The sequence below is a fragment of the Arachis hypogaea genome, chromosome 16 (genome assembly GCF_003086295.3).
Source record: "Arachis hypogaea cultivar Tifrunner chromosome 16, arahy.Tifrunner.gnm2.J5K5, whole genome shotgun sequence".
NCBI lineage: Eukaryota > Viridiplantae > Streptophyta > Magnoliopsida > Fabales > Fabaceae > Arachis > Arachis hypogaea.
In genome coordinates this window covers 29,748,783-29,757,009 of record NC_092051.1, presented here as the reverse complement: position 1 = coordinate 29,757,009, position 8,227 = coordinate 29,748,783, and the positions used below count along the sequence as shown (strand labels likewise).

Genomic DNA, 8,227 nt, shown 5'->3' with positions numbered 1-8,227 from the left:
AAATTCCAAAAATAATTTTCAAAAATCTTTTTCTCATTTTTATATCAAATTTTCGAAAATACCATAATCAATTAATGTTTTGATTCAAAAATTTTAAGTTTGTCACTTGCTTGTTAAGAAAGATTCAAACTTTAAGTCCTAGAATCATATCTTGTGATTTCTTGTGAATCAATTCATTAATTGTGATTTTAAAAATCAAATCTTTTTCAAAACTAATTTCTATCATATCTTTTCAAAAATATCTTCTCATCTTATCTTTTTCAAAATATCTTTTCTAACTTCCTAACTTCTTATCTTTTCAAAATTTGTTTCAACTAACTAACTTTTTGTTTGTTTGTTAACTTTTTCAAAACTACCTAACTAACTCTCTCTCTCTAATTTTCGAAAATATCTTCCCTCCTTTTCAAAAAATTTCTTTTTAACTAATTATTTTTATTTTTATTTTAAAATTTTTTCGAAAAAAATTACTAACCTTTTTCAAAAACTATTTTCAAAAATCACTAACTCTTTTTCAAAAAATTATTTTCGAAATTTCCCCTCTCTCACCTTATTCTATTTGTTTATTCATCCACTAACATCTCTCCCTCACTCAAAAAAAAAAAAAAGAGGATCTCTATTATTATTATTTTTCTGCGCCCTCTTCTTTGTCATATGAGCAGGAGCAAGGACAAGAACATTCTTGTTGAAGCAGATCCAGAACCTGAAAGGACTCTAAAGAGGAAACTAAGAGAAGCGGAATTACAACAAACCAGCAAGCACCTGTCAGAAATTATCAAACAAGAAAAGAAAATGGCAGCTGAAAATAATAATAATGCAAGGAGAATGCTTGGTGACTTTACTGCACCTAATTCCAATTTACATGGAAGAAGCATCTCCATTCCTGTCATTGGAGCAAACAACTTTGAGCTGAAACCTCAATTAGTTTCTCTGATGCAGCAGAACTGCAAGTTTCATGGACTTCCATCTGAAGACCCTTTTCAGTTCTTAACTGAATTCTTGCAGATATGTGATACTGTAAAGACTAATGGAGTAGATCCTAAAGTCTACAGGCTCATGCTTTTCCCTTTTACTGTAAGAGACAGAGCTAGACTCTGGTTGGATTCTCAACCTAAGAATAGCCTGAACTCATGGGATAAGCTGAGAAAAAGGATCACTGAAATCCCTCCCTGTACTCTCCCAAGCAATACAGAAGAGAATCCAAAAGGAGAGTGCAAGGCCATTGACATAAGCATCATGGCCGAACCTGTAAGGGAAGGAGAGGACGTGAATCCCAAGGAGGAAGGCCTCCTGGGACGTCCAGTGATCAATAAGGAGCTTCCCTCTGAGGAACCAAAGGAATCTGAGGCTCATCTAGAGACCATAGAGATTCCATTAAACCTCCTTATGCCATTCATGAGCTCTGATGAGTATTCCTCTTCTGAAGAGAATGAGGATGTCACTGAAGAGCAAACTGCCAAGTTTCTTGGTGCAATCATGAAGCTGAATGCCAAATTATTTGGCATTGACACTTGGGAAGTTAAACCTCCCTTGTTCATCAATGAACTAAGTGATCTGTATCAACTGATATTGCCTCAGAAGAGACAGGATCCTGAAAAGTTCATAATACCTTGTACCATAGGCACCATGATCTTTAAGGCTCTGTGTGACCTTGGTTCAGGAATAAACCTCATGCCCCTCTCTGTAATAGAGAAACTGGGAATCTATGAGGTGCAAGCTGCTAAAATCTCACTAGAGATGGCAGACAGCTCAAGAAAACAGGCTTATGGACAAGTAGAAAATGTACTAGTAAGGGTTGAGGGCCTTTACATACCTACTGATTTCATAGTCCTGGATACTGGAAAGGAAGAGGATGAATCCATCATCCTAGGAAGACCTTTCCTGGCCACGGCAAGAGCTGTGATTGATGTTGACAGAGGTGAAATAGTCCTTCAATGGAATGGGGACTCCCTTGTGTTTACAACTCAAGGATCTCTCTCTGCAACCATGGAGAGGAAGCAGAAAAAGCTTCTCTCAAAGCAGAGTCAACCAGAGCCCCCACAGTCAAACTCTAAGTTTGGTGTTGGGAGGCCACAACCAAACTCTAAATTTGGTGTTGAACTCCCATATCCAAACTCTAAGTTTGGTGTTGGAGAGTTTCAACAAAGCTCTGCACATCTGTGAGGCTCCATAAGAGCCCACTGTCAAGCTATTGACATTAAAGAAGCGCTTGTTGGGAGGCAACCCAATGTTTATTTATCTAACTCAATTATTCTTGTTTTTCATGTTTTATTAGGTTCATGATCATGTGGAGTCACAAAATAAATATAAAAATTGAAAACGGAATCAAAAACAGTAGAAGAAAAATCACACCCTGGAGGAGCATCTGCCTGGCGTTCAACGCCAGAACAGAGCATGGTTCTGGCGCTGAACGCCCAAAATGGGCAACATCCTGGCGCTGAAAGCCCAGAACAAGCATGGTTCTGGCGTTCAACGCCAGAAATGGCAGCAAATGGGCGTTAAACGCCCAAAATGGGCACCAACCTGGCGCTGAACGCCCAGAGTTGTGTGCAAGGGCATTTTGCATGCCTAAATTGGTGCAGGGATGTAAATGCCTTGACATCTCAGGATCTGTGGACCCCACAGGATCCCCACCCACCCCACCCTCTCTTTCTCCATTCATGATCATCCCTTCTGTTTTTCCATTCACCACTCACATCCATACACACATCCCTCCATCTCCTCCATATCTTCTTCTTCTTCTTCCATTATTCTTTCTTCTTTTGCTCGAGGGCGAGCAACATTCTAAGTTTGGTGTGGTAAAAGCATAGCTTTTTTTTGTTTTTTCCATAACTATTGATGGCACCTAAGGCCAGAGAAACCTCTAGAAAGAGGAAAGGGAAGACAAAAGCTTCCATCAAGGGTCTATAGCTCAGTGGTAGAACATTTGACTGCAAATCAAGAGATCCCTGAGATACCTCAGGGGATACATTTTCTTCCACACAATTATTGGAAGCAACTAAGGGTGGAACATCAAGAGCACTCCATATTCCTTCATGAAATAAGAGAAGATCAAAAAGCAATGAAGGAGGAGCAGCAAAGACAAGGAAGAGACATAGAAGAGCTCAAGGACATCACTAAGGTGGACTCATTCCTTGTTCTTACTTTCTCTGTTTTTCATTTTCTATGTTATATGATTATCTGTGTTTGTGTCTTCATTACATGATCATTAGTAGTTAGTAACTATGTCTTAAAGTTATGAATGTCCTATGAATCCATCACCTCTCTTAAATGAAAAATGCTTTAAATCAAAAGAACAAGAAGTACATGAGTTTTGAATTTATCCTTGAACTTAGCTTAATTATATTGATGTGGTGACAATGCTTCTTGTTTTCTGAATGAATGCTTGAACAGTGCATATGTCTTTTGAAGTTGTTGTTTAAGAATGTTAAATATGTTGGCTCTTGAAAGAATGATGACTAGGAGACATGTTATTTGATAATCTGAAAAATCATAAAAATGATTCTTGAAGCAAGAAAAAGCAGCAAAGAACAAAGCTTGCAGAAAAAAAAAATAAGCGAAAAAAAAATAGAAAGAAAAAGAAAAAGCAAGCAGAAAAAGCCAAAAGCTCTTAAAACCAAGAGGCAAGAAAAAAAAGCCAATAACCCTTAAAACCAAAAGGCAAGGGCAAATAAAAAGGATCCCAAGGCTTTGAGCATCAGTGGATAGGAGGGCCTAAAGGAATAAAATCCTGGTCTAAGCGGCAAAACCAAACTGTCCCTAACCATGTGCTTGTGGCGTGTAGGTGTCAAGTGAAAACTTGAGACTGAGCGGTTAAAGTCAAGGTCCAAAAAAAAAAAAAGAGTGTGCTTAAGAACTCTGGACACCTCTAATTGGGGACTTTAGCAAAGCTGAGTCACAATCTGAAAAGGTTCACCCAATTATGTGTCTGTGGCATTTATGTATCCGGTGGTAATACTGGAAAACAAAGTGCTTAGGGCCACGGCCAAGACTCATAAAGAAGCTGTGTTCAAGAATCATCATACTGAACTAGGAGAATCAATAACACTATCTGAACTCTGAGTTCCTATAGATGCCAATCATTCTGAACCTCAATGGATAGAGTGAGATGCCAAAACCATTCAAGAGGCAAAAAGCTATAAGTCCCGCTCATCTGATTGGAGCTATGTTTCATTGATAGTTTGGAATTTATAGTATATTCTATTCTTTTTATCCTACTTGATTTTTAGTTGCTTGGGGACAAGCAACAATTTAAGTTTGGTGTTGTGATGAGCGGATAATTTATACGCTTTTTGGCATTGTTTTTAGTATGTTTTTAGTAGAATCTGGTTACTTTTAGGGATGTTTTCATTGGTTTTTATGTTAAAATCACATTTCTGGACTTTACTATGAGTTTGTGTGTTTTTCTGTAATTTCAGGTATTTTCTGGCTGAAATTGAGGGACTTGAGCAGAAATCAGATTCAGAGGTTGAAGAAGGACTGCTGATGCTGTTGGATTCTGACCTCCCTGCACTCAAAATGGATTTTCTGGAGCTACAAAACTCAAAATGGTGCGCTTCCAATTGCGTTGGAAAGTAGACATCCAGGGCTTTCCAGCAATATATAATAGTCCATACTTTGGCTAAGAGTAGACGACGTAAACTGGCGTTCAACGCCAGCTCTCTGCCCAAATCTGGCGTCTAGCGCCAGATAAGGAGCCAAAACCAGAGTTGAACGCCCAAACTGGCACAAAAACTGGCGTTCAACTCCACAAATGGCCTCTGCACGTGCAACACTTAAAGCTCAGCCCAAGCACACACCAAGTGGGCCCCGGAAGTGAATTTATGCATCAATTACTTACTCATGTAAACCCTAGTAGCTAGTTTATTATAAATAGGACCTCTTACTATTGTATTAGACATCTTTGGACGCCTGGTTCTTAGATCAGAGGGGCTGGCCATCTCGGCCATGCCTGAACCTTTCACTTATGTATTTTTAACGGTAGAGTTTCTACACTCCATAGATTAAGGTGTGGAGCTCTGCTGTTCCTCAAAAATTAATGCAAAGTACTACTGTTTTCTATTCAATTCTTCTTATTTCTCTTCTAAGATATCCATTCGCACCCAAGAACGTGATGAAGGTGATGATTATGTGTGACGCTCATCATCCTTCTCCCTTATGAACGCGTGCCTGACAAACACTTCTGTTCTACATGAATTAAGCTAGAATGAATATCTCTTAGATCTCCTAACCAGAATCTTCGTGGCGTAAGCTAGAATGATGGCGGCATTCAAGAGAATCCGGAAAGTCTAAACCTTGTCTGTGGTATTCCGAGTAGGATTCAATGATTGAATGACTGTGACGAGCTCCTAACTCGCGATTGCAGGGCGTTAGTGACAGACGCAAAAGGATAGTAAATCCTATTCCAGCATGATCGAGAACCGACAGATGAATAGCCGTGCCGTGACAGGGTGCGTGAGCATATTATTCACTGAGAGGATAAGATGAAGCCATTGACAAGGGTGATGCCTCCAGACGATTAGCCGTGCCGTGACAGGGCATTGGATCATTTTCCCGAGAGATGACCGAAAGTAGCCATTGACAGTGGTGATGTATCACATAAAGCCAACCATGGAAAGGAGTAAGACTGATTGGATGAAGATAGCAGGAAAGCAGAGGTTCAGAGGAACGAAAAGCATCTCCATTCGCTTATCTGAAATTCCTACCAATGATTTACATAAGTACCTCTATCCCTATTCTATTATTTATTATTCGAAAACTCCATTATCAATTTATATCCGCCTGACTGAGATTTACAAGGTGACCATAGCTTGCTTCATACCAACAATCTCCGTGGGATTCGACCCTTACTCACGTAAGGTATTACTTGGACGACCCAGTGCACTTGCTGGTTAGTGGTACGAGTTGTGAAAAGTGTGATTCACAATTTGTGCACCAGCGATCATCTCTCCACATTATCATTCTTTTCGCCACTGAGGAAAGCTTTTAATCCCTTTTTAGGTATTGTTCAAAATTATATTATTTTTTCTAGAGTCTTTCATAATATTTCTGAAAATGGTGGTTTAATTTTGAATTTGATTTTTTTATTGCTATTGTCACTGTGTAGTTTGATTGGGTTGCCATTAGTATCATGTCGGTATAGTTCGAGCTATTAATAATGTTCAAAATTGTCAACATAGAAATTCAGATTCATTTTCATAAACATTCCAAAAAAATAGTTCAATTCAATTAAATTCAATTCCGTGATTATCGATTAACCACACGATTTAGACTGAAATCAACTTCTCACTTTTAGTTTTCAGATGAAGTCTTATGAATTTGGCTGCTTGCTGAAATGGTGAAAGGAAATGAGACTAGTGACACTGTTAGTGTAGTTTATGGTGATGGAAACCAGTGTTACTGGTGGTGGTGGCTGGTTCACAAGGAAACAACAACTACATTCCTTATTGTTGGATTGTTTGCGATTTTGGTTCATGCCGTAGTGTCCCTCCAACGTTACTCTGGTTTCGCTAATTCTCTTAAATTAGTGACTATGAGGCACAGAGGCAATGGATAGAGATCACAATCAATTTCTAAATTCAATAACGGTATAGAAACAACACCAATAATGATTTGAGCTACTCGGGCCTTGATTATCCACCACTCACTGCTTACCAGAGTTTCATTCATGGCCTTTTTCTAAGATTTGTTCACCCTAAATCTATTTTCCTATTCACCTCCAAAGGTCATGAATCTTATCTAGGGTGCGTATGTTACCCATTTTGTTTCATAGTTTAATAAATCGGTTGAAAGAAATGGTATTTGGTTTTTGGAATTTAAAAGTGTGCCTCTCTTTTCATTTAGTCCCTGTTTTAAATAATGTGCATAATTCAACAACTAAACCATGTTTAAATTTAAATTAGTGGCTAAATCATGCATGAGATATTTAGATTTTGGGGGACAAAAGATAGTTTGTCCATTTAAGATCTTATCAATTGTTACAATTTTAATGCTTTCTATTCAGGTTCTAAGCTAGCACTGAGTATTTTGACTTTATTAATAATTTATTTTGAACTTTGCAGAAAACTACTAATGAGGTGGACAATGTTATCATCTGATTTGTTGATTCTTTTTCCAGCTGTTCTGTACTTTGTTATTGTTTGCTATGGTCAACCTTCAGGGAGTCGTAAAAGTGACGTAGGATGGCACATTGCCTTACTTTTGTTAAACCCCTGTTTGATCATAATTGACCACGGTCACTTTCAAATTTGCATAAAAATTCTTTTGTTGTTTGTGCCCTTTTCCATTTAGGTATTTTTCAGGTTTGTAGTGCTATAATGTTGACTGTTGTATGTGTTGTATTCCAGTACAACTGCATCAGCTTGGGCTTCACCATTGGAGCTGTTTTTAGTGTCCTCTCTAGGAAGGATCTTGTAGCTTGTGTTTTGTATTGTCTAGCTCTAAATCATAAGTAGGTTTTAATCTTTAATCTTAGCATGGGTCTATTTGTCATTAATTTCTTTTACTACTTTCAGCTATTATACATAGTCTATACCATGTATGGTCAATGGTCATATAGAATTGCTCAACCCTGTCCAGGTGGAATTGTCACTAAAAATTTGGGGGTGTGTTTATATTTTGTGTGCATGGTGAATGGTCATACATATGTGTCTCTTAATTATATGTTAATGTGTGTATGATGAATTGTGTCTTGATATATCTTTAGGCAGTATTATTGCTTTATGTCAAATAAAATCTATTAATATTTTACTTGACCAATCTTAATACTGATGTCTTAAATGGACTATAGTCAGTAAATGGCAAGTCATTTTGTTATTTATTTAGTTCCAATTTAGTACCTAGGTTCCATAAACATACATTTGCAAGGAAAAAAATATCGAAGTAATGTGGGACACAACAATGTTAGTGGATAAGCTAAGTTTGAATTTGCATTTTCTTTATTTTTTATCTTTATCATCGATTGGGATTCGATAACTGTTGTTAGTTAATCTTTTATAGATGAGTGCATATTTGCCCCTGCTTTTTTCAGCTATCTCTTGGGTAAATGCTTGAGGTGTAAACATCCGCTCCTTGAGGTATCAAAACTGGTTTTATATTTTGGGAACCTTTGCAGCTGTGTGGTGGCCTTATATGTATTCAAAGGATTTCATTTTGGAGGTAAAATACTAAATTGGTATCATTGGCCGCTAGAAAGAAGATTTAATCCTAAATCCACCAGAAGTTGGATTGT

At 37.7% G+C, this 8,227-nt stretch overlaps 1 pseudogene; it reads left to right on the top strand.

Moving 5' to 3' along the window:
- Positions 1 to 6,331: 6,331 nt before the first annotated feature.
- Positions 6,332 to 7,451, top strand: LOC112756934 (probable dolichyl pyrophosphate Man9GlcNAc2 alpha-1,3-glucosyltransferase; annotated as a pseudogene).
- Positions 7,452 to 8,227: the final 776 nt, after the last annotated feature.